The following is a 27,115-nucleotide window of genomic DNA, read 5'->3' as shown; positions in this document are numbered from 1 at the left end:
AGCACTGGGTCGCCACAACAAACCAGTTTCCTGTCAATAAAACAAACATGTCGATTACACTCTTAAACTACCTCTTAAATGTTGAGTTGTCTGTATTTTTAAAAGGACGCCTGCTCTAGCCACTGATTGTCTAAACCATGCTGATAAGTGGTTTAATGAGTTGTCATTTAAAAGGCTTGTTTTTCTGAGGTGATGCTATGGCAACCTCTTTCTTTTAGAGTCATTTCAACATCTGCACGTCCAGAAAACACTCTGCCTGACTCAGGTGGCTCCTGTCTGTATTTGAATAAGAGATATGCAAACAGATGAAGTCAAGGCAGCAGCTTGTGTGCTCAAGGAGCTTTTTCTCACATTGGAGAGAATCCTTGGATTAGTTGGTCCAGGCTCCGGGGCCTTTATACTGCATGCTATTCATCTAGCAGAGAAGGGAAAAAAACATGTTTGCATTTCATGTCTGTCAGTGGTAAAGATGTGTGTGGTTGCATAGTAGAGGCCAATGTAAACACTCCCAAATGAAAAAGGTGAACATTATAGCGAGCAGAACCCAGATGACCCATCAGGCAGGTGAAGCCCTCAGAGCATCTTCCCCTCACACTTTTTCTGCCAGTATAATTCAGGATTTAGTTGAGAGAAGTGAGTTTAATCAAGTGTTAAAAGCTGTGAGGCTGGACACAGTAGAATGACGAAGGGTGTGGGTTGTTAGCTCAAATCATGCCTTGCTGTTCTTGTTGTGAAATGTTTGTTTAAAGCACTTGTGTTGTTTAGTTTATTATTTATTATTATTTATTATAGTGTGGTTAAAACTCACTATTTACATTATTTACAGTACTTGATCTACAACTAGTTTGTGAAAAATGTACAAAAACTTATTCAACGGTAATTCAGTATTACTATGAACCGTCACAGGAAGTGCTTTTATTTTGAAGTAGCCTACACGGAAGTTGTCTGTTGTGTACTCTCGCTAGCTTGTGTGATGAGATGAGTTTGATGAGATGGTTAAGTTTGTTCACTTTCTTGTTTGTAAAACTGCAAAATATTGACAGTGAATGACAAGCGTTTTTGGTCGTCATTACAAGCCACTACACTACAGTTCTTGTTATTCTCCAACACCTTGGTTGGAGCACAGTCAGCAAAGGATCCACAGCCATAGCTACAGTAGATAGTATATTTTACCAGCCCCGTTTACTGTTTCTGCTGTTGATGCTTTTTAAACATGCTCAGGTGCATTGCAGCGGGGGGGCCTCGTGAACCTGCATGGCATCCCACCCGATGCCACCCACCAACATGTAATTGGAGACCTGGTATGCGCTGCACTCCTGTAAGGACTCTCTGAATGCTCAGATCCCCACCCAGGCTGACACCCACATCCCAGATTGACAGGACCCTGGCGGGATGCCAGCGTGTGGAGGCAGGGACTTCTGGTACAGTGCCCTTGCACCCACCACAGATCAATACCTCCATACGCAATTATAGTAGCTGAAACAGATGTGCTCACAGGCTTCAGCGCTCTACCTACACTATCGACCACCGTGGCACCCCCTGCTTCCCAACACAGAAACACATACAAACATTGCATGCATGCTTTCACGCTCACACAGAACAGTTCTCCCACTGACTATACAGACAAATTCTACTTTCAGTAGTGCTTACGAGCATAGCAATGCTTCCACAGTTACAGGGTCACAGTAGGATAATGCAGGGGGCATGTGTGGGCCAATGTGGTGGGTTTGGGCCAGTGGAAACAGCTCTCCTGTCTCCCTCTCCCTCCCGCTGGGATATACTTCGACCTGCTTCTCTGACAGTGACATTGGTTCTGTCAGCTCAGCCCCCCACCCTGTCACTAACAGGTGGCCTGTCCCTTACAGCAAAGTCATTTGCCTTGCACAGCAGTAGTCATGGGTAGGCCCAGCCAAGCTGCATTCAGGTTTCCAGCATTACAGCTCAGGCCAAAGAGAGAGGCAGTGGCAGAATGCAGAGGAAAGAGCTTGGGGAGGGGGGGGGGAGGGGAAGAAGAAAAACCTCCTCCGATCAAATAAATGCCACTGTAAGCACAAGTGACAAGTCTTGTTTGGGGTCGTCCCTGATCAGGGCCTGAAAGGCCAGCACTGCCTCGTCTCCTCAGCTATGTCTGCAAGCAACATGGGTGGGTGAGAGAGGGAGGGAGGGAGGAAGGGAGAAATGTCTGATTGGTGCCATAGCCAAGAGTGATAGCAACCCAATTATATTTCCTATCCCTCAAGAGCTGGCCAGCCCCCTCTGGTAGAGCGAAGCCTCTGCCATCTCTCCTCTCCTCACCTCTCAAGACACTGCAGATAGATAAATAAATGACAGCCCCAGTGGGGCTTGGCCCAGCCTCCCAGAATACATTGCAGAGGCTGGCTGCCTGCCTGTCCGTTTGCCTTCACCTGGCATTACTGCAGATAGACATTTTTCACATTATTATCGTTGCATCGTCTCCCGTTGCCCTGTTCCCTCACTGAGTTGTGGTTGATGATGGCGGCAGAGGACCTGAGGAGATTGGAAGAAAATGTCTCTTGTCAAAGTCAGCATAGCCTAGCTTAGCAGAAATTTAACAAGTTCCCTGGGCTCTCTCCATTCACTCTCTGACGGAGCACGGAGACGGGACATGGCCTGCTGACAGCCCTGGGCATGTCACTGTCACTGACACTTGATAGGCCGGAGAGAGGAGAGGCAACAGGGCTCAACCTTACAAGACTCACACTTAACTACACAGCTCCATATTGCTACTTTTGCTCTAGCCATAAAAAAAACCTACTGTTTTGGAAATCTCACTTTATCTAATATAACACAAATGCAAAATAGCCCATGGTCATGTTGCCTTCATTACTCTGCAAATGACTATCTTGGGCTGTCACTGTGAAATGCTTCCAACTTGACAGAAAGCCAAATATCCCAGGATGTTTGTGTTTTTTTCAGTAATAATCAGGTAGAAGCCAACAGAAAAATACTCGAGCTTAAACTGCATGTGTACCAGCATTTTTCCCCCCACACTCTCACCACTCCCCGACGGTTAAACCCAAAACCAGATGTTGCGGATCAGTGGGGATAAAAAAACAAGGCGAATAAAAGTGGAGGACGGAATGGTACGCATTAACTATAATCAAAAAGAAACAAAAAGGAGAACAGGATGCTTTAATTACTTCTCACATATAATTTGGTTTTGTGGGGGCAAGCCAGGCCCTGCCAAGAAAAGGAAGATGAAAAGCAACTTAAATTACATGGAGAGAAAGTGCAGAGGCTTTTAACACAGGTCCGGTCCTATTCTCCACAACTGTGGACGAGGCTGATGACTAGCCCCAAAACCTCGCTGTAAATCCTCCATGGATAAGGAACTTAGATGCAGCCATGTAGGATCTAAGTTGTTCCACATGGCCATGACTTTACAGAAGGTGTTGAAATATAGTGGCTTCAGACTAAAAACAAAGTGTATTTTTTATTTTTTTAAATGTGTCTTTTATGGCACAAACGGTCTATGAGCATCCAAACTGTAATGACAGTTTTCTGTTGTTTTGCTTAAGTATTCATCATCTAAAATTCCCTTGAATAATGTGATTTTAATAATTTGTCATGCCATTCTGCCAAGTGGCTGAGGATATGCGTTATGTTTGGCCACTGGAGAGAGCTTGGATGAGGCCTGAGTGAGGTGCTTTACTTCATAGCCGTCCTCTGTTTGCAGAGTCTCTCTTGACTCGCTGGTGTTGCCACAGTGCTAAATTGCACAGCTGTTCCACAATCTGTGGCGGTGTTAATTACCCAAATGTGAGCGGCAGCTCGTCAGTTCCTCACTAACGAAGGGGCCTGCTTTCCAGCGAGGGTGCCGTATGTTTGGCATGTAGGCCCATTTTCACCCAACGCTCCCCAGGCTGTGCACAGACCACCCGACACATCCATATCCCGGAGAAGACGCATCTAATTAAAGCTCCCGACTCAAATCTGCTTACTAAGGGGGAAAAACACGCGGGCTGGATTAAAAGACGGGGAGAGGGGTGGAATGGGATGGGGGCTTTAATACACTGCGAGTGAAAGGGCTTAGGAGGAAATATGAGAACTCTCAATATTAAGATCCCAGGCAAGGCTGGAAGGAAACGCTGTGTGAATGTGAGCCGATCAGTCAGCGGTTGTCAGTCTGATCCCTTAGCACTTCCAAAGCCCCCAGGCAGAGACAGACAAGCAGGTTGTTTTCTAGAAAAGTGGCTTCTGAACTCTCCTGGTTGGCCTCCTCTTCCAAGGACATGTGCATCACTTCTTAACTATTATAACACTGACTGACAGAACTCAAACAGCCTCTACTGAATGCAAAAAAACACTTAATGATCCGACCAAAACTGAATACAAATAACGATGTACAACTGTGGTGATGTTTAATAGCAGCCGCATATAAAAATGTGCCTCTCACTTTCTCACATGATGACAGTACATGCCAACGCAACCCTCTTCAGTCAGACGCTGTAAACTGTTAATGCAGTGCATTACACAGTACATCACCCAACCTCTTGTGTGCAATGTTCAAAACAAAGGTGTTAAGAAACTCCCCTCATGAATCATACTTGCTGGCTAAAAGCCTAGCTGCAGTGTACCACCCACCTCCGGTTATACATGAACACCACAGCCTGAAGTAGCACTGGGAGACTACATAATGAATGCATGAAGCTAGGTGTCATGGGGGCTCGTACGGTGCACAAAACGATGGGGCAATTAGGCCCACACGACACCTCGGGATGGCGTGATGAAGGACTCCTGGGCTCGCCTCCTCCGCCTGTTCCTCTATCATTAAGGATTGAGCAGCCACATCTGGCTAATGGCACGCCTGGGGTTCCTGCTCAAACACTGTGCCACGCCGTGCACATTTAATTATGCCTCATAAAGGTAACAAAAGACACAACCTGCTCTCGGGGAAGCACTGTTTGGAAAACGTGAGGGGAGATGGAGGGAGAGAGTAAGAGTAAGAGCAAGAGCGACAGAGAGATGAGGGGAAGGCGAGGAACTGGCCAGCTGCCAGAATTACAGGTTGACCCAGGTCGGCAGCTTCAAAAGAAGGGGAATTCACATGAAGTGTCTCCAACTCTCCTTGAGATTGGTCCCAATGAGCAGGCTGAGAGCAGGAGATGCTCAGTAGCGGAGAATCAAAGGACCTCTAGTCTATATCCCCTTCTTCTATTAGATCATGAACTGCACTAGGCACTGCTGTCAATGGCTAATTGCAGAAGGACTGGGGGAATTAAAGGGAGAGTGCTTTTGAAATATGTATGGGATTTAGCAGCTGTTTGAAGTGAAGAGGGACTTCTTTGTTAGGAGGGATGGAGAAAACAACAATAACAACATCACAGGAGAATGCCTGCAACGGCGCTGTGACCCGCTCCACTTCCATCCTGCCTCTGGGGCCACCGTGTTGCTCAGCAGCTCCTGCAAAGAGCTCAACGCATTCAGCCAAGAGCATGAAACACACATTACCCACTGACTGAGCGACTGGCTGACCTATGACTTCACTAGTACCTGGAGGTATTCAAAAGACCTTGGATGGCTGCTTTGTGCAGCACACAGTTGACATTTCGAGCTGAGAGAGAAAGAAATGTTTCAAAAAAAAAAAAAGAGGAGAAAACACATGAGCAGAGACACAAGCCCCGGGCCCTTTCAGTGAGCAGATGCCCACATTTAGGAAATAACATCACATAGGAAGAGGTGAGGGACAAAGAGCCGCGGCTCATTGTCGAGGCAGTCCATTGTCTGGCACTTTGAGAGCTGGCTAACGCCACAGGAAAGGTCACTGGTCACTTCCATTTGGACCTGCACATAAATCCCCTGCTGTCAGGCACAGTTAATAACACAGCCAGCTCTGAAAGAACTGCCATGCAATAAAAAAAGGAGAAAAATGTATTTTGTTTTGACAACACCTCCCTGTCCCTTTACAGCCACTGGCCTTGTGCGGCCCTTTGCGTTATTTATAACTTAAATGTTAAAAACAGAGACATCTCTGCAGCGTACATTAAAAGACAAGTCTGCCAAACGCCTCGCTCCGCAGCAGCCGGCTTCCTCTCCTGCTAAGTGTCCCTCTGCTTTTGGTGTAAAGAGAGTGTTTTATGGCAAGTCCCTTGTCAGGATTAAGATGTAGATCCAAGTGCCACAGGGACACGCATAAATTCTGCATCTCCCACTGTGGACCCACAAGTGGTGGAGTTCGTGGAGTGTCCTTGAAGTATGAATAACATCACATGCTATGTGTCATCTATTATGCAGCAACGACATGTCCACGGAACAATCCACGTCTCCTGTGGCCCACACGTCTGTGAATGAGAGAACTTCTTGCTTCTCTGACAGTGAATTTTGTGGAAGGCCATATGCGTTATGACAAATACAGTTCACCTTTCCTTCCAGTTTTAATATGAACACTGCATTTGCACCAACAGATTAATGTTAGATGTAACATGCACAATGGGTGAAGCTGTGTCAGTGGGTTGACAGAAATCAGATGCAACGCCAGGGAGACATTCTTCAATGTTCTGAGTACTGTTCTTTGACTGCTGGTCTGCGGAACGAGTGCTACGTTGTTTTGCAATTCTCAATTCCATATTTCTCGCAGAGGGCAGCTTAAGTCTCACAGTATAAGCCAATTTGGATTAGCTCCACATTTTAGACAGGTTCCAGTTGGGATTTACAATACTTTTAGAACACGTTCCTCCCTAAGCACAGCTTTACCCCTAAATGCATCAACAACATATTTAACTGACATCTTTTTTTTCCCCTCTATGTTATTTCACAGATTGTTGCATATTTAAAGCTAGACACTGTGCTCAAAATCGCTTAGCAGGCTGTGGCATTACTTTATAATACCGACTGATAACATTCGGAGGTTTGAGACACTGTCGTCACCGCTGAGAACATGGTGTTGCATCCAAATGCAAAGGGCTATTTTCTTGAACGTCTCTTTAGCTCATTTTTCAATTCTGAGTTCATGCACGGATCCAGAATAAATCTCCATTTCTTCTTATATCTCGTATCCAGGCTTCAGGGAGCACAAGGCATTAGTCTCATGATGCTGGGTTTGTCATGTCTTCCCCAGCTGTGATCTGCCTGAACTCTTACATTACAAATAGCTGGAGGATTTTTCACCCTCTTATCACATTTGCCAAGCAGGCCTGTCTCTTATCAGCTTTCCACTAGAGATAAATGGGCTTTTGAAGATAGGAATAAGAGAGGTTTTTGCAAGCTAATTCCAGAGCCCCATCTGCACTAGATTACAGATAGGTGCTGGGGAGTAAGATATATATTTTAATATGTAGGTGGTGGAAGTATCAGGTTGGTCTTACACTGTGACTGGTATTACAATGTTGTATACTCTACAACCCAAGTTACATGCAGAACTAACAGGCAATAACAAGAGATAATGGACTGAGAATATTTTATTGAGACTTCATCATTGACCACATCAGTCACACTTTTTTTCTTTCTTTTTTTTTGCACCATTCCTGATAAGAACAAAATGACATTTCCAGCCTATCTGGAGCCTGCAGCACAGTTAAAGACAGTGATTGGCAAGCATAACAATGAGTACAAAGACACATTGCTCTGTGTCTTATCAGGGGAAAAGGCTTGGGACATTTAGCAAATAGAAACAGGTGTAACTAAACAAAATATTCAGTCACATTTCCCACCCAAATGTAAGTCAGTTTCAGAGTAAAGCTACCTCCATGTGTCTCAGTGACAATTTATATTTCAACTTAACAATTATAGATTCATTATAATATATTCAACTCAATTTGGATTGAAGTCATTGTAGTAACATGCCCCTAAAGAAATACTATTTTGTCAATGGAGCAAGAGACTATAATAAATAAACATTATTGGATAATATAGGCTACCAACACATACATCAGAGCCCTTTGCTTTTCCAATGCGGATAGATTTTTAAACTACACCTTCAACTAGTGACTGGGCATTAAAAAGTGTGATTTAGATTTCACACAATTCTCAGAAAAGTGCCGGTCATAGTGATATCAGAAGAGATAATATGGAGGTACAAAGATGCCACAGTGTTGGATGTTTATAGTATTCACAGGCTTGCTATTTAACGGCTGCAGGAATATTAAAGTGATACTAAAAGAGTCAAAAAATATAGCACAGATTAACGGAGTCACTATTGAACACAACACTTGTACGTCCCTACGGAAATATTAGAGTAAAACCCTGGGAGAGCTAATGGTAGGGAAAATCACTATAAGCTCACAACTGCGACGCGCGTCTATAAGCCTCTGTAGGATTATTATGGGAATGTTAGATTTTTCTTAAAGGCGTGGACTCGTAGTAAAAAAAAATAATACACTCTGATCTGTGGTTGAGCCACGACAAAGACTTGTTTCATAAGTGTTGAACTAATATTACCAGGCGACATGTGATCTAGTCTGACCTTGATGGCTGAGATTTTTGGGCGCGATGGGAGGGGAAGAAAACCTAATTAAACAGCTCCTCGCGCGGTTGTATAAGTCAGACATGGGACAGACTCAAATTGTGTTAATGTCCTGCGTGGTGGATTTAAGAGTGCCTGATAATAGCCTACAGTATACTGCAATAACAAGACGCCGACCTACAAACAGCTATGGATTTGAGTTAAAATAAAATAAAAAAGAATGCACGCAACCAGTGATGTTGTGGTAAATAACAAAATTAAATATTAAAATATACATGCAAAATCGTCATATCACAATAGGATATTAAAACCCAGTGCAGACAAAATGTTGATATTTCAAAAAAATAATATAAAAAATATATATATATTACGCTTTTCCCCAAACACCCGCCAGTCTTTACGTAACTTCATCAGTTTCTACCAGTCAGTGTGGAGGAAGTCCATACTGAATTATGGCAACCCTTGAAAACGTGAGTAAAAGCTATTTTGAAATAAATAAAAAAAAAGTAGGCTAAGTTTGGATGTTATATACGTAATATACAATATAATATAATAATATACGTGCGGGGCGCCTCGTTGGAAAGGGGAATGCGCCTGCCACCGACGGAGAAAAAGCCTAACAATAAACAGCGTATTCACACACACACACACACACACACACACACACACACACACACACACACACACACACACACACACACACACACACACACTAATGATACAAATCGACGGAAACTGTGCATATTAGTGTATTTGTTTAAACAATGATGTCAAATATTCCAACTGAAAACCAATGAAAGCAACAAAAACATCGGTGGAATTTCATTAAAACCTTACCGAGTCCAAACGCGCTGAGATCGGCTGCGGAGGATATCCAAATCAGCCAGACTGGAGCAAATAAAAACACGCATTCATATAGATATATATGCGAGCCTTGTTGGGGTTAAATCCAATTTGGAAGAAAAAAAAAGATTGTTCAGCGGTTAGACGATGACAAAACTCACAACACACAATAATCTGCCGGAACAATAAATCTTCACTGAGGGGATTTTATTCCCTCCGTCTCTCTCTCGCTCTCTCTCTATCTCTCTCTCTCTCGAAAGAGAAAGAAAAAGCGGCGAGACCTTCAGGAAATAGTATTAAAATTCAGTTTCTTTGACTTCGCTAAAGTTCTGTAGGCAGATTGTCGGGCTCCTTGTGAGAACAGTGGATCTTTGTCAAGCCAGAGCACCGCTCATAGGATTCCAAGTCGGGCAGTGAAAGCGCCGATGACAGCTCATCCACAATAGATTCCCCAAAGTATCTGTCGATCTCAAGCGGAAAACGCGACCAAATACATATCCAAGAGCCGCGCGGATGCTTTTTCACACATTGGAAAGATCGTCTAACGGTTATCCACAAGATCCCGGCGCGTTTAGTGTGACGAGAAGTCCCGAAAAACGCAGTGCGCTCCGCTCCTCTCCGACCTGCTCTCCGTGCGCAACAGAGAGAGAGACTGGGCTGCGCTGCACGTCAGCCAGGGTGTGTGTGTGAGTGTGTGTGTGTATGTGTGTGTGTGTGTGTGTGTGTGTGTGTGTGTGTGTGTGTGTGTGTGTGTGTGTGTGGCAGCAGCTGGTGAAAACGAGGACAGGACGAGACCAGAGCAATCAATGTACGAGGGCTTGATCTGATTTGTTAACACTACTCCCAATAATAGACCCAGGATTTTTTTTTCTCATGTATTTATTTAGCTAGGTTGAACCAGATTGGACTTTTTTAAAGCATGTAAACATATTTGTATAGCCTACAGCACTGTATGTATATGCATATAGTACAAATGTAGTACAATACTGTATGTATGCATGTAGTACATATAGTACAGTATTGTGTGTTTGCATGTAGTAAATATGTAGTCAAAGGCATAACTATGGGTTCAACATTGGGGGGGTTAAGATCTCCACTTTTGAGCGAAATTGAAATTTTGTGCATCACACTTCATTTTCTGCATGGTGGTGAATGTTTCTGCAACAATTTGTTTTTAATTGATAAAATATATGAAATCATTTTATTTTTTATTTTTTTTGGGGGGGGGGGTTGCATTGGCCAGTTTTGATCATTGGGGGGGTTGTAGTCCCCCCATTTCCCCTGTAAATGACACCTATGTATGTAGTACAGTAATGTATGTATGCATGTAGTACATATACAGAACTGTATGTTCAATAATGGGGCTGAGGATGTGTTTCTATTGAAGTAGTTTCATTAAACCTCTCAGCAATGTATTGTGCGATAGTTAACCCACACCTTTTGACTGATGACTGTATTAAATCTCTAGTATTGAGTTGTATCAGGAGAGGATCTTTCAAAAGGAAAAGGAAAATATGTTATTTGGAAAATGTAGTAATAGTTCTTTTTTTTAATTCTAGTTCATGAAGATGACCGCCAAATGGATATAGTCATTTATACGCCTCAACCATGTGTACAGAAATGTAAAGTGGGCAAACATCTAGAATCCCCCCCATTGACCCCTCCGGTGTGCAACCATTCCCTAAAACCCTCAGTAGCCTGGGGAGTATGGATTGGCATCAGTCCTGACCGAGCGAGGCTATCCATCTGCTCCTTTTGCACAGTGAAGATGTTATTCTTAAAATGTACTTTAGAGGAGAACTCTCAGAGGCTAAAGAGGAAGAGGATAGAGCTTTGACATCTCCTACAAAGTTAGCCCTGTGGTTATCCTGTTCACTCTTATGACCTGCTTAACTTAGCCATGATTGAAGTCAGGTTGAAAGAGGCTTAGGCTTGCAAAATGCCAAGGCAGAGTAAGGGGCTCCTTTACAACTCCATCTCCCTGTGGAGTTTTCTGGAGACAAGTAGAAGATTGGTGTTTACTTTCTGCCATGCTGTGTTATACTCCACAGATACCCCCAAGAGAAGGGCAACTGTGTTGTGATACAAATCCTTTTTTTAAATTTTATTTTTTATAAAGAACGATAAATACAGTATTGTGGATGGATAAATAACACACTGCGATACCCATCTCAAACTGGGCATCTACACATTCTGCCTGTAGGTTAGGCTCTGCCTCGCATGCAACAACAATAAGAGTTATGGCCTACTCTGTGGGTTTTTTGTCATGAATGCAAGACTTGTAATTATTTCCCAGCTGACTGTGATTAAGGGTCATCCCCAAGCCTAGACTTCCCTTAAAAACATAGGGCATTACACATACAGACACACACAAACGCACAGGTCAGAGTAAAAGGCGCAGGGGCAATTTGGAATTGGACAGGGAAAAGTTAAAGCCACTAAATTGGACTTTGGTCAATCGAGCAATTGGCCGTGATTTTGTTTATATTAGAAAATAACAGCTTTCCAAAAGCAGCTGAAAAGAGCCAGCGACCAAAAAGGGAGAACATACATGATGCTAAACCTGGGACACATTCCAGGAAAACGTATGAAACGGAAAAGCAGATGTTGCACCAGCAGGGCATCCTGGGAAACTGGCCTCAAAGATGCTGGGAAAGGAAACAATAGATGTTTAAGCCATAAAGGCATCATCATTCCTAAGGGTCATATTGTATCTGCTCCCCCCCCATCTCTCTTCCATCCCAATGAAGAAAAAGTGGAGTAAACATTGGGTTTTGGTGTTGTTTTGTAAGGCGGGCATGCAGACTTTTCCTTTAAAGAAAACATTTTTCTAGCAATCAAAAGAGAAAATATGCCTTACAATGGTTCCAAATGTGTCTTATTTCCTCTATAAAGCAGTCACATGTACATCTAAGGTCCCTGGGGTTTTGTCCAGAGGTGTAACATTGTGCAAAAGATGGAAACTTCATGGTTTGTACAGGATGTGTAGGAACGCAGGGCATCTATTGTTGGTAAGTAAATAGTTTCCAATGCGTCAGCTAATTGCTCATTAAACTACAATGCTTAGTTCTACATTTTTATGCTTCTAAAATACAGAAGACACCCTGTACATATCACAGTTTAGAAGATTTTGGAAGGCACCATTCATGCAGCTTATGAGTTCTGATTGAGAACAATCACAAAAAGCCCATTTCCAAATAATTCTTTCAGAGTATTCCTTAAATATTCTGAGACAGTTGAGATGGACACATGAGAGAAGCTCTAGTAGGATTCAGTGTTAAGCTCGTGAGGCCACATATAGCTCCCAAGGTGGCGGTTTAACCACTACATCACCACTGGGAAAAAGGTTGGGTGTATTTTCTGTCCTTCAGCACGTTAACAGCCAGCTTTGGGCTTCACGTCCATTCAGTGGTGGGCCGCTAATGCTGCCAGCCACGGCCAGGAGAACAGTTAATCTCAGGTAAGCCAGCGCTGACTGAGTGGATCTCCAGGCCTGGTCCAAATATCTGCCTTGTGGAAATAGCATCTGGCATACAATACCTCCCCTCCTCAACAGCTTTCTAAAATAGGTGCATGTACAGTAAAACCTGTTAATCTAAAGAGAAAAGCCCTGAGTGTAGACAGAAACATGTTGATTTTTAGATCAGATGTTGACAGGAAGTGTTAATATCGACCACAATGAGCACATTTAATAGGAAGCTATTAGCCACATATTTCTTGGAGGATGGTATCATGCTGCTAACAGCTCATCGCCCTGTTTTGGAAATAGAGCAAATATCTTCCTTTAAAGTTAAAGATATCAAAGCCTGAGGGCAGACAAATACAAATTGGCTCAGTAGCAGCCAGGATTTAGTGTGTGCTTTAATAAAGCTAAAAGTATTGATATTTTATGATATCTTTTTGAGGGGATGGAGACACGCACAGAACATTCACTGAACTGACATATGTCTCATATGATGTCTCAGAATGACCATTATTCTTAAATTAAACAGCAGCACTGGGCACTTAGTCTAACTAGAAAACTACACTGGAAGTTTGAATCCCAGCTATCTCTGCTTTGAATCCTCGCCATTACTAGTAATGATGGTGGAGAGGCTGTGGCCACCAAAAACGGAACACAGTCATGTTTTATTCCATTTTATTTCTGCAGCTGTACATTGTAATTTCTATCTGGAGAGAGCCTTGCAAAGGCCATGATTTATTCATTACGGGGGCTCGAGTAGCATAGACCAACGATGTGAGAATGAGCACCTTATTCAATGACTCCCATCTTTCAATACGGACAACATTTCTAGGTCATCCATTTGGAGCACCGGCATACTCCAGATTACAAGTAGTGCTACTGAGAACAGAGGCCACAGGAAGTCAGACACTTAGAATGACTCTCAGGAGAACCAACTAGAAGTAAAGGACTTTACAGTAATAGAGGAGCTCTTGAGATGTACAAGTGACCAAATAAGAAACGAAAACAAAATTCTCCAAAGGGTTTTATGTAGAAATGAATTCCGGTACCCGTAATGTCTTTTTCACTTGTATGCAGTCTGCAACTCTCTGAAATCATATTCCTGAATCTATTCCGTGAGTAGAGCTTGTCAGGCAGCTCATTTTTAACCGTCTTGAAAGTTGTGCTTATCAAAGCCCTGGTGGCAAATGTTTCTGGAGGTTCTTGTTCGACATGAAAAGTCCTCCTGATTGATCGAGGCGATGTAGAACAAAAAGCGCCCTCCGCCAGGCACATTAAAAATGAATTTTCTCTGGGATTCAAAGGGCTGCACTGCTAGGGCAGAGGGAGATGAGAGCTGGTAACTCTGCTAGTTTGCCTCGGGAGCCCCTCTAGCAGCTAGTCCCAGCTGATCCATCCATCAGCCTTCAAGCCCACAGAGGTGAGTGACTGTTTGAAGGCTCTGTTGGCTACCTTATCCTGAGGCTTAACAATCCAATATTGGTTGTTGCCGAAGATAATTACTCTCCATTGATGGTAGAATACCCAGGGCTAGCTATGGCCATTTGCATTGCCCAACACCACAGATCGATCAGGGAGGAAAAGCAGTTGGGAGATGATAACAGTGCTGCGTTAGACTAGCGTTTCTAGGAGGGATGTTATGCTGTCTCTGGCTTTTATTCTCCTACACCCCCACCCTCTCTCGGCCTTCCTCCCCCACTCCCTCCTCTTTCATTGAACAAGGTAAAGAATGGCTCCCACTGATAGAATCAGCAAGGACATTGCTGCCTTTATTCTTCCTCCAAAAGCATGCACATGTCACCTTGACATTCTTTATCTGCTTCACAGTGCTGCCAGGAGAAAATGTGCAAACTAGATCCTGCATTTGATACACGATTGTTTGTGGACTCACAGCTTTCATTTTCCATCCTCCTGAGCTGTTTGGCAGATTGACGGAAGCAAAAACTACACTTTGCTGTTCTTGTCTAGAAACCATGAAAACAGAAGCCGCAGCCTTGTGTGGTCTAGTTGCTGATTTGTCTCCACTGGGGTATAATTTACACTAAGAAAAGAAATTGGATGGAAATTGGAGAAGTGAGATTAGCAAGTAATTTATGGGCACTTAGCAGGGTGCCTGCAATAACAACCTCTGATATGCTTCACTGCAGCGTTGAATTCTGAGAGGACAACCATGTCACTTGCTCCAGAGTTATAGAGCCCACATACAGGAAAAACCAAACCTCACCGAATTTTTTCGTTACCACTCAAAGTGTTCGCAATAATCAGAGCTATCTCACTGCTTGGGATCGGAAACGGAAAATGAAAAACAAGTGGTGTCATTTTCCCTTGTAATAAGATTTCTATTCCTTTAACAAGATAAAAGTGAATTGTGCTCCGACTCAGAAAGTGTGAAAGACGTTTTGGAGATGAATTTTTCATGCACATTGATAATTTAATACAGACAGGTACTAGTTTATTAACATTCTATGACTTCTCTTTCTCTGTGAGAATAATAAACATATAGTCTGTGCCACTTTGGAGGGAACTGCCATTACTACTAAATCATGTGGTCAAAAGGTTGTTAGTGTCAAATAAAAGGCATGAATTATAACTGCACAAAATTCTCACAAAAAATAAAGAAATATTCATTAAATTATCTGACCCCCCCCCCATTACAGAATACCAACAAGCTCTTGACCACATGGCAATGTACAGAAAATATCTAATTAGGCGACACTGAGCTGAGGGGGGAAATAGATAATCTGAGCCAATAGATGACTCTTATAAGCGACAAGGCAGCTTCAAGTGAGTGTTGTGTCCAAGTTCTGGCTTAGAACAACTCGCACAGCCAGACAAGCTGTTTTTAATGCACATCTGACATTCACGACCAAGTCGCACAGATAACACAGACACAAAGATAAGTAGTTTACTCTCCATTCCTCTTGTATTAGAAAACAACAGATAACCGAGAGCAAAAACTCTGCCGTAGCTCAGGTGCAACCATGGTTAAAGACATAAGGAGGAGAAAATGACAGAATATTTGTTACCATGAGAAGCACAGAGTTGCCGGCAGAGACTGGAGTGAGATTAAATACAAGGGGTACCAGAGCAAAGACCTAATCCATTCAGAGACAAATGCAGGGTCTCTGAAGCACATTTGTTGTGCGGCCTGAGGTTTAACAACTGGCATTATAACTCCATTTCTCATCATTACCTCCCTGTACCATAGCACTGCAAAGATAGGGTCAGCCGGGGAAAAGAGCAGAGAGAGTGGGAGCAAACCCTGAGCGTGAATAAGAGAGATGATGGAAACCACAAAGGACATCCAGTACATATATAAAATCCTGTGTATATATTTCCTGCAAATTCCAATTTCATATTTCGATTGTATGTCTGCGACATTGTGATTGTCCTCGTGTAGAAAAATAAATAAACCGGGGGAGCGTGTGTGCATGATTGCGCAGGCTGGATCACAGTTGTGCACATGCGACGTCTCCACGGTTCGCCATATGCTGCCGCATTTCTCAGTGGAGGATTGAATGTGGACACAAGTGCTCCCAGCAGTAAGTCAGCGTAGTGTCAGATATGGAAATCCACCAGCATTCATGAATGATACAAGGCATGCTCTTTACCCCCACACGTCAAAGGATTTGCCAGGGTGGATGAGGCAGATGCTTTGACAGATTTAAGGGAGCTGGGGGAGGGTCTTTTGGCTTCCCAGTGCGTTGCACACTAACTCTCTAGTGTTACAGAAGTGTATAATAAGACCCCTTGAGGAAAAGTGTTAGGGAAAGAAAGAAGCACGCAGGCTTAAAAAAAGACAAAAACAACAAAATCTGATTGCATTCAAGGCCTTATTAACATATCCTTTCACCAGCAGAGGATGCCACTGGTTTTAATTCAGTAAGACACAGCTGCTGGGGCCCCGCAATTTCTATTTTGACTCTATGATTTAATCAATTATGGCTCTAAAACTATGGCTTAATTAACTCCATGCACAGGCGGCTGCTTTTCACAGGAGCCATTCAGGAAAACAGGAAAACAAAATGGCTGCCGGCTTCCCTCATGCTCAAAATAGAGGCTAAGATGGTGGTGGGTAGATTAACTATGCCCTGTGCAGTTTATTGATTCACAGTTTTGTCTCATAGGGGATGTGGAACAGGAACATTGTGCTCTTCATTCTGTGTATAGTCTATTGCGTCCTCAAAAAGAAGAAAGAAAAAAAAAAGATATGCTGCAGCTTTCTCTGGATAGCTGTGACCTTGGCCCATTTTCAGACTTCTCGAGGAGTGTTTCTAATAAAGACAGATGGTTGATAAAGTAAGCAGGTCTTATAATGTGATTACAAAATGTTGTTTTCAATGTATTATAGTGCATAAGGATTGTTGCCCAAAAGCACAGTTTCAATGACTTTCCCATGATAGAATCCATTAGGCTGCCTAGTTCCTGAATGTGGCATAGACGACACAAACGCGGAGTAATCTAATATTAACTCAAGTCAGGGCAGGAAACAAGTCTCCATCAAATGGTCAAAAAAAGTCCCCCTTGCAAAACACAAATCAACAGCAAGTAAATGAGTTTAAATCGAGTTAGGAATATCAAATTATCATCCTAAATAAAATGTCCAACAGTAGATTTCAAATTTAATTATGGACTAAGACGCCAGCTGTTTACACTGATCTCTTCACTGAACTGATGGCAAACTTCATAGTTGCTCAAAACTCCAGTTTACATGGAAAACTCCACGTAAACTAACCACAAGTCAGCTAATTGCAGTCAGGTGAACTGAGGATCCAAACACTGCCGAACCAAGAGCCAAAGATAGAACAAATGTAAAAGCTTCAAAGAGGCCAGGCTGGAATATAGCAGCCATTTTACAAGCAATGAGTGTGCAATACCACACATATCAACTTTTTTCCACTTCAATCAACCAACAAATTAGGCTTGTGAATCCCTCTTTTCATCACGCCACTCCTAACACACTACCCTTATTGTACTCTTGCTTGGCATTTCACTGAAGAATAGCCCCTTTATACTGGCTTTTTGGAGTATCATCTCCAGCTAATGACAAATTAATGATGAAGACACCAAGAAAATTACTGAAATTAGATTTCAACCGTTTACAGGACATCAACAGAAAATTGTCTTTATTCACTCACATCTCGTTCTTATATAAAGTACAGTCCAACTGAGGCCATGTTTAAGGCCATGTTATTACTAAATATTGAGTTTGTATGTGAGGACTTTGGGAGGTAACGAGACAAGAAAACACATTTTACTGCTCGCCTAGTTATCCAACCTCAGCCTGAGTGGAAATGAGTCACCGCAAATGAGTTAAGACATTAACACCAGTCAGATGGTTTCCATTTTAGCCCATAACTGTGTGTGTCAGAATGAAATCCTATATTCTTAGCTAGAAGACCCTTGCCCTCCAAACTAATGGCTTCCACATCAGAGGTTAAGGTTCTCAACCTGAATAGCTTAACCTATAAAGAACCTTAGAAGGAAATGTCTTCTCAGCAGTTCTTGGTATAAGCCCATTTTCTGTATAGACTCTTATGCCCCCCTCAAATTGATAAGTTTTAATTCATTTTGATGAAGATGTCTGCTAATCTGCGGGGCCTTTGTGCATGTAATATGGATTAGGCACTTTAGCTCAGGAAGCTCAGTCATGATGCCAGAAAAGCCTCTTTGCGCCACAGCTCCCTCATTCATCTGGCCACAGGCCTGCTATGACTTCTAACCCTGTCCTCCCTCGGGACATACCCCACTACCACTCCTTCCATTCCCCCAAGTGAGTTGCCCTTGCCCTCCTCATGCCGGACCCCAGCGGGGATGGGGAGGGGGGTTGATAGAAGACTGGATAGGGCAAGGGCCTTCCTCGCTAATTACACCAATACAGCTCCAGAGACAGAAGCCGAGAGCCTTTGACATCAGTTTCATATTGGTCTTTTGTTCCTTTGTTCCATTGTACCTTTGTAGACTGGCTGCAGGGGTGTTGATCATAACTTCAATCTGAAAAAAGCTGAAAAGTGACTGGATGCATAAAGCCCACCATTTTCAAACTCAAAGAATTCCACTGTTTGGTCTTCAAACATGAAATAAATGTAATATATTTGAGCGTATGATTTCCTTTCCCTCACACGTAGGCAGAACTCTATAATGCAGCTCTGTCCAGTAAGACTTTCCACTTAACAGGTTATCTAAATTCAATAACACAGAAATCCCCAAACTAAGTGCATGCACGCTGCACTGCATTAGAGAGGTGACGTGCACAGAAAAGGAGAAACATACAAAAGCAGACATTTTACTCTGCAGCTAAAGAAAAAAAATCTTTGGTCCAATAAAGAACAGATCACTAAAATCGCTATGAAACAAATAATTAAAGAAATCCAACCACTGTGACTGCATTAAAAGTATAAAATCTTGGGTTGGGCTTTGTGTGGGAATATTTAAGAGTGCCAGCTGCGATCTACTTTTCCCTCCAACGTAAAGCTCTTTACTATTCTCTGCCTGAAAGCCTGTTTAATTTGAGAAAGGCTTTAAGTCCCTGGGATTCCAAAACCGTCAAATATCAGGATGGTCTCATGGCTCATCATGAGACCTCCATAAGGGAAGCCTTTTAGTTTGCAAATGTATTCTGATTGGTAAAATCACTTAAACAGTACATTGTACTTATTATAGCCTGCAGATGGGCTGTTTACTACCTCAAAAGTCTACAAAATCTTGACTTCATCCCCTCTAACAGTATGTATTTCAGCAATAAAAAGGTTGTTTATATAGCAATCAAGCCACGAGCTGGAAAGCAGAGGAAAGATTGCAGAAAGGGGGTGGGAAAAAAACCCAACACAAAACCACTCGATCCCTCTTTAATAGAAAGCAGAACGATGGGAGCTGACTAGGGTTCCATCGTAAAGACAAACAAGCATTAACTGGGATGTTTTAAAGGCAACAACAGAGGGTTTTTATTTAATGTCTTAAAGCTTTAATTGGTGCCTCTGTTATTTCCTCTTCAAGGGACTGAGGGTAACAGTAAACCCAGTGTCAAGGAGGAGGGCCTCACTGGCTGTGGCGACCCAGCAACTGGCTGCCCTCATTGGGCCTCTACATCTGTGATCTTTACCAATTGAGCTCAAGAGGCTATGCTCCCCTGGCCCCAAGCTGCCAACAAGACAGGCCTCTCAGCTAGGGCCTGGGAGCCTAATCGGCCTGGAAGGGCCCTGTCAACCACTCAGCCTCAGGGTCACATATGGAAGTGACTAGAGCTGTTCTAAGTCACCTGGGGATATTCATAAATCTCTAGACTGTTTCCTTAAGCTAATAATGGGGAGAGCCACCTCTTCCCGTAAGTTGTGCCTGGCGATATTATGGCACCAATTTTGCACTTTCCACTTGCTGTCCCCCCCCCGCTAAACAGGAAGTACATATCTAAGGTAATAGCAGGAAATAAATTGCTCGCTAAACAGCCCCAGGTTTAGGTCCCCTGGAAAGTAAATTTTTTTAGCTGTAGGGGAAAACTGGCTATTAGGTTCCAGAAAACGTAGACCACTACCTCATACTGAGGTTAAAAGATGGATTTCAAAGCAAAGCTACTCCTCCCAGGCTCTGGCTTGATACATCACAAAAACATTTCAGTCAATGAGTTTTATGTACACTAACTGTGTGTCTCTCTATCTCACACATCTTCCCTGTTTTAATGTGCTTAGGGTTGGATCCAGTAGACAGACTGTGGAGCCAGTAAATCTGATACTCTCCTCGAGGAGAACAAGTGCTCCTTTATGCGAACGGTTTACAGCTCCATATGTATTTTCGATTCAGATTTATTTAGTGAGGGGCTCTGTAAGACCCCTGAGGGATCCATAAGCCTTAGTGCTCCATCTCCACCTCTCTTGTTAGATTTACGTCCTACAACAACACAAACAAAACTCTTGTTTCTCCCCCTGGAGCCCAGCTGTGAACCAGAGCAGCTTCTATCTAACACGTAAAAAAACAGGAAGAGGGAGAGAAAGACAAAAACTAGCTAAAATCTGTCTGTGCTAAACAAAGTAGGAGGAGGTACAAGAGTTGGTGGGTTGAGGTGGGAATCACTGCAAAATGCATAGATAGCTTGATGGTGGTGACACATGCAAGCCAGTCCATAATCATTTTGAGAGGAGACACAATTGAGGAGGTTCGGCCAGTGAGGCTAAGTGGGATTGATGGAGCAGAGATCGGGCACTTGCCCAGACAGAAGACACATTGAGGTCTACGGTGAATACTGAGCTCCAGCCCGGGCTCACATACAACATGATCTGGGCTTTACACAGTCAAAGCCCTCCATCCTTCCTTGCATTGTCTTGTCTGACATGTTGAAGGATGTGAGGGAGTCGGGTGCAGACAAAGGCCTCTCCCGGCTGGCCCATTAGCCGGAGAGAGCGATGTCCAGAGCATTGGAGCATGTCCCCTGCTCTCGGGCGGGGGCTGTTTTATTAATGAGCCAATCGAATGAGTGCAGGCTGGGGGCTGGTCACTGCTGACTGTAGGAAGCACCTTGGGCGGCCAGCCTGGTGAGTGAGTGTGGCTGGGAGTCAGAGGACCGATCCCTGCAGGGGCCCCAGCCAGTAATGTACTCCCTGGCGGGCCTCGGTGGAGGCACATTTGACAAATGGACTCCTTTAGCAGAGCTGTGCCGGGGGGGATCTGGGCTCTGGTGTTGGCTCATGGCTGGTTTACCTGCCCACCGCCATGCTCGCTTCTTCATCTGCACTGCCTCCCCTGAGCTCAGACAGCTACTGACTGATAATGAGGCCGTGTACACATGAATGGATAGGCCAGGCTACCAAAGACCCACAAACGCGCAAGCACACATACATACACACACTGAGCCTGCCTGTGCTGAGATAGGCAGGGCTAGTGGGCTTACAGTATGTTGTTAGTGGCATTGTGTAGTTGGAACTGCTGCTTTGATGTCTGAAATGGATTATAGTGGAAAACTGGCAAAGAAAAGCTTGCACTATCTTTGGAAAAAAAAGGGTAACAAAAGGAGCTTAACGTAATATGCAGCGATTAGCATTGGTCATTAATCAATATTTGGATGAATGTTTGATTAGGCAAAATAACAATTACAAAGATTTGATTTGGTTTTTGGAAAACTTTTTGTAAGACAGTTAATTTACTCCTGAATTCCATGTGTCATGTCTAAATCAGACAGTGAGCCGGTGCTTTGGCATTTACGGCACACTCCCTTTCCACAGATTAAAGTTTTGTTGACATTTACCTAGCTCAAAAAAATCTAATCTTTAACGGACTTTCTTTTTTCTGGGGGGCAAACAATCTCTTGTTTTCCAGTGTGGTGGCAGATGCTGAAGTGGGAGACAAGCATTGCGACAGATCTGGATGTGTGTAAACAAGGAGCCGAGTGCATTTGTGTTTTCTTCATGCGGTGCAGTATTGTGACAAATTCCAGAGCAAGTCTCTAGTGAGTCCCACTGCTTTGGTGTCAGCACTGAGCGGCTGTCTGCGCGTGATGGAGCCGAGAAGCGCTGAGCACCGCAGCCTCCCTTGGGATGCGTGCCGAACAAGATGTCGCCTGTCAAGCGGGGAACATTTGAAAATAAATAACATCAATGATGATTTCAGTTTACTTGTCACGAGCGTGTGCGCTTTGAGAAGTGATGCCATCACTCTGCTGGGGATGCAATCGCTCCTCCTCCCTTTCCCCCCTCTCTTCTGAGACAGGCCTCGACTGCCAGACGCACACCATTTCCTATTCAGATTCAACATCAATCTGTTGGAGGCTCCAGATATCAGTCTTAACAAGTTGCATGGTGAGACATGTGCAGTGATCATGAATAGAGCCACAAAAATACAATCGTAGATTACTCAGTAGCCCTTCTCTAAATCTTTGGACATATCTGCTTTAAATGGGCAAAGAAGGTTACTTACATTACATTGGATAATCTGGATGCATATGATAGATTAGGATTATATATGCTCTATTACACGGAATTAGAACTAAACATTTTCCATTACTTGCACCAATAATAATGTGTTTATGCACTTTGGGATTTCATATCCTTCTAATCTGTGTTATATTGAATTGTTAAGGAAGAAATATAGTCCCAATGTACTGTAGCCATTTAAAATGTCAAATGACAAGACCAATAATTACAGCCTGATTTCAGAACAATTCCAAGGACAATTTATTAGCCTTGACTAGAACACAGTTTGTTCAATAACTCAAAGCAAAAAGACAGGTGAGACCATTCATCAGATACCAAAGTGTGTGTGTGTGTGTGTGTGTGTGTGTGCGTGCATGCCTTTGCACTCATTTGGCCTCAGCACATTGGAACGAAGCCCAGCAGGGGAGCCTGAACCGATTGGAGTCTCACAAAAGACCAAAGAACACTTGTAACACAAAGAGTTTCATCTCAGCTCCTTAAGGAGAACCATCTGTTGTAAGGCAGCCTTTCTCTCGCTCTCTCTCCGCAGCTCTACAGTCGATCGTAGGTCAAGAGCAGGAAAACAAATGTGCACTGTGCACATGTGTCTGTCTGTCTGCCATTCCTCCTGCCAGAGATTACATATCAGAATGTTCTTTTGGCAGTGCCGCAGAAGAGAGAGGGGGAGACAAAAAGGTCCCCGAGGTATGGAGGAAAGATCTGACTTCCTTAGAAAGGCATCATAAATTGTTTGCAGAGTGTTCGTCTCTTGAAGACTGGGGCTCATCTCAAGTAGATGGAGACTGTAAGGGGGGAGGGAGGTGTTGGAGAAAATGCAGAGGGACTGGATGAGGTGGAGGAAAATGTGGGGAACTGAAAGATGGAGAGTTTAAGCATCTGGGTTTGGCGGTCATGTAGAGGGGACATCTGAACACGCTTGTTCCAGCCTCCTCCTTGACGTTCGGAGGGATGGCCTGCACTGTCAAGGCCAACGATCCCACTGGCCCCTGACCACTCTGGCAACACACACTGCAGACAGTAGGAGCTGACAGAGATCAGGCTTATCTGTGTCCGGAGCTGGGCGTGTACTGACAGGGAGCACACACTCATGCATTTCTACCCGTCAGCATGTAAGTGTGTGCCATGGTCTTTCATCACCCTATGACCGCCTCCTCCTCGTCCCATTTCCTAGCCAGCCTGCACAAAGGGAATCAACCTCTTGCTGTGCACCTCAGAACCACAGGCCTCTAATGCATCCATGTGTTTCCATCTCACTCAGCACATACAGTGTCTGCCTTTGATTTGAGGCTGTTCTGAGGGCTGATCGATCACAGTTTAAAGGCCCCTAATCAGGAACAGGAAGGAGGGACGAATAAAATCATACATCATGGCTCGCTGGCTGCTGGCCTCATGCTTTTCTCTCTGCTGTGCTTTCTCTCTCTTTCCTCAGTAACTCTCATGACTGTGTTTGATGTCTAGAAAAAAAAACGGAAGTACTAAGAGCAACTCTTTGCTTTTAGGGAGAAAAGATGAGTGGGTCAAAATGAAGCATCCAGGACCCACAAAAAAAAAAAAAAAAAAGTCACAAGATAACAAGCAAGAAATAAGAATGACAGAAAATGTACAAATGCTTGTCATGCAAATAATGTGGTCCTGTTCAAAGTAATCTGTAACACATGTTACCTTGTTTTAACTGTCTTTGGGAGAACCACTGTACATTTAAGGATACTTAAAACAGTAGTGACATTCATCCTTCCCAGTTTTATTAGTCAGATGAATGTGTGCTTTTACACATGCAGCTTGTTTGCTCTGTTCCTATTCAGGGGCTTATTTGATACAGTTGTTGCATTTGTCCCTTGGTTTGTTTGTGTTCACACTGCAACGTTCAACGGCGGGCCAAAGTTGTAAAAAAATGCTATGCGAGAGCAAACTGTTCTCTTATTGGTCAGAAATCTTAATAGAAAAATTCGCCTCAGGCCTGATTTCCCTATTCTTTTTTTTCCGGAAAAAAAACGAAAAAAAGGCATTTTATTCACACTGCAGAAGAACCGCTCCAGGGATCGATTGGAAGCACTATGGCCCGCTTGTTTTGTCTTGCATCCGAGTGCGATTGCTGTGTTCATATATGCCCAAAAGAACCAATCTGTGGGGGGCAAACGCTTGCGGTTTCGGAACATCTGCTTCAAATGAGCCAACACCGTGAGATAAATGGAGAACGACTGATCAGAGCGCTCCTCATAATGACACACCCAATGAAAAAAAGAAGCTATCAAATGTAACATAACTTGTGTTCCCCAAGGTATCTCAACTTGGAGAGATGGAGCGTGAACCATGATTCAAGGGGCTTAAGATGTTGGTGACCAAAAGAAGAAAGGGTTAAACAGAGGGAAAGAGAGAGTGAGAGGAGTGAAAGAAAAGAGAGTAGTAGTGAGTATGAAACCCAGAAGCCCTTCTGTCATTTGTAGCCTTTTATCTATGCCTTCTCAAATGGAGTCATGTCGAGAGTGGAGAGCGGGAAAGAGGGTTAATGAGGAGCATTGACTGCTATCAGCCTCAACAGTGCCCAGGCCCCTGGCCTTTATAAAAAAATCCTATCCTTTCACCCTAATTAAAAGACAATGCCTTTACCTGGAGGGTGACCCCTCTGAATCTACCTCCTCTCTCTCTTTAACAATCAACCCCCCTATCTCCTTACTTTCTATCTGTCCATCTGGTGATTCTATTTCCTCTCAGTCCAGATCCCAAGAGAATGGTGGGCTGGAACTGGTGTCATTAATATTTTCCCACCAAAAAATAATAAGAAGAAGAGTGCCTGCAAAGACATGCTTAATAGTCACAGGGAGGAAGAGCCTTTGGGATACGTCTATCTTTTCCTCTCCTTTCTGTTGTCACCAGTCCCACCGCCCTGTTCGATTGTGCTCACTAGTTGTGGGATTGATTGACTCTGTTCTGTGGTGCTGGGGACTCTTTGCTAATTTGGAAGGCCGCCCTATTTTATTACCAAAGAGAGCAGAAAAGCGAGGCCCTGTATCCCACTTCACCATGTTCCATCTCTCTGCGCCCCCCTTCAAAGTACGATGCAACAAAATAGCCACAGCAGGCATTATTAATGAACTAGAATGGGCGAGAAGGGAGGAGCTCATTTCTTATTTATGAGACGCTAACCAACTGGCAACCTCCCTGACAGTCCTATTAATGATCTTTAGTGGCCCTTAGGCCATTCCATCTCCCTCTCTCTTTGCCACTACCTGTCTCCCGCCCCTGCTCACATCCTGCCAACCCACCTCCCTCTCTTTGCGAACCCCCCATACCGCCCTTCGTCTCTTAACATGGCAGGATTGAAGCGGGGATGGGAGTGGAGGGGTGGGGATGGGAGGTGGTGCAGGCCTGTAATTTGTGCTGGGGATTTAGACATTACAGGGGGAAAAAGGGCTCTCTTGGGACCAGGCGGTTGATCAGCCGTGGCCCCGGTGGAGCAAGCCAGACAAATAACAAATGACAGCTCTGTGATTAAATCAAACCTTCTACTTTAAGTGTTGAAGTATCTGCCTGTCACTAACAATCTAGGGCTTCTTAAAGCTCCCATCCCTTCCTCCCCCACTTAAGAGCCCTGCCTCCCTACTGCTGCAGAGTCCCATCAAGCTCCCATCCCCTCCTCATTCTCAAGACTACCCCCCCCCCACCCCTACCTTCCTCTACCCCCAAAACACATCAATCAAACAGCTCCCTCTGGACATCTTCCCGCCTCCTCCCTTCGTACTCCTGGCTAGCCATCTACTCTCAGGAGAATGTATGAAGTGACACACACACACACACACACACACACACACACACACGTGAAAAAATCTCCACATACCGATAAAAGAAATGGTTTAGCATAACATTTAGAAACCCATGCAAAATGGATATAATGGGTAATGCAGTGATATAAAATAAGGAAATTATCACAATCATCATATCTGAATCCACAGTAGGACTGTACTGCACCATTGAGAGCAATACAATGTCAACCAATACAGAATGGTTATAGTTCAATAGCAGCATGTTACTTGCTCAGAACAGACTTTCTATGGACAAACCAACGTGCATAGTTATCAGTCTAAGTGTTCATCAGGGACAACCAGTAAAACAATGCTTTCCTATAATTATTGGGGTACACTTCAGTAATTTTTAACAATGCTGTACTGTTGAGCTGCTGTACCTTTAGTTGCCTGGCTATGAACTAAGCTGCATCAATGATTTGTCTGTTCTTATTCTTTAATTCTATTCCATTTCTGTGAACGGTGCTACACAAATAAACCTTACTTAATTTAGTGTACAGTGCCTCTGATAGCAAAAAGTATTGTACATGCAGGTGTCTATGTACAGAAATTGGTAATTTTCAAAGTGTTTCAGAATCTTTAAAAGTTCCCGAAATAGATGAGTAGTAATGTTGGGAACATTTGCATTAGACAACTCTACTATAAATACTGGAAAGTGGCAACATGA

The 27,115-nt window shown here is 43.6% G+C and overlaps 1 protein-coding gene across 11 annotated transcripts in view; it reads right to left on the bottom strand.

The window, feature by feature from the left end:
- fbrsl1 (fibrosin-like 1) overlaps window positions 1–27,115 on the bottom strand; it is a 293,183-nt gene that overhangs the window by 48,027 nt on the left and 218,041 nt on the right. Inside the window, exon 1 of one of the 11 annotated variants that reach the window (XM_078250018.1) lies at window positions 9,260–9,294. The exons of the other annotated variants lie outside the window; for them this stretch is intronic. The gene's annotated coding sequence lies outside the window, so the exon portion shown is untranslated. Of the gene's footprint in view, window positions 1–9,259; window positions 9,295–27,115 lie in introns of those variants that run through there. 11 annotated transcript variants of the gene reach the window in all.

This window comes from Sander vitreus, chromosome 5 (assembly GCF_031162955.1).
Source record: "Sander vitreus isolate 19-12246 chromosome 5, sanVit1, whole genome shotgun sequence".
NCBI classification, from domain to species: domain Eukaryota; kingdom Metazoa; phylum Chordata; class Actinopteri; order Perciformes; family Percidae; genus Sander; species Sander vitreus.
This window is presented reverse-complemented; position numbering and strand designations above follow the sequence as displayed.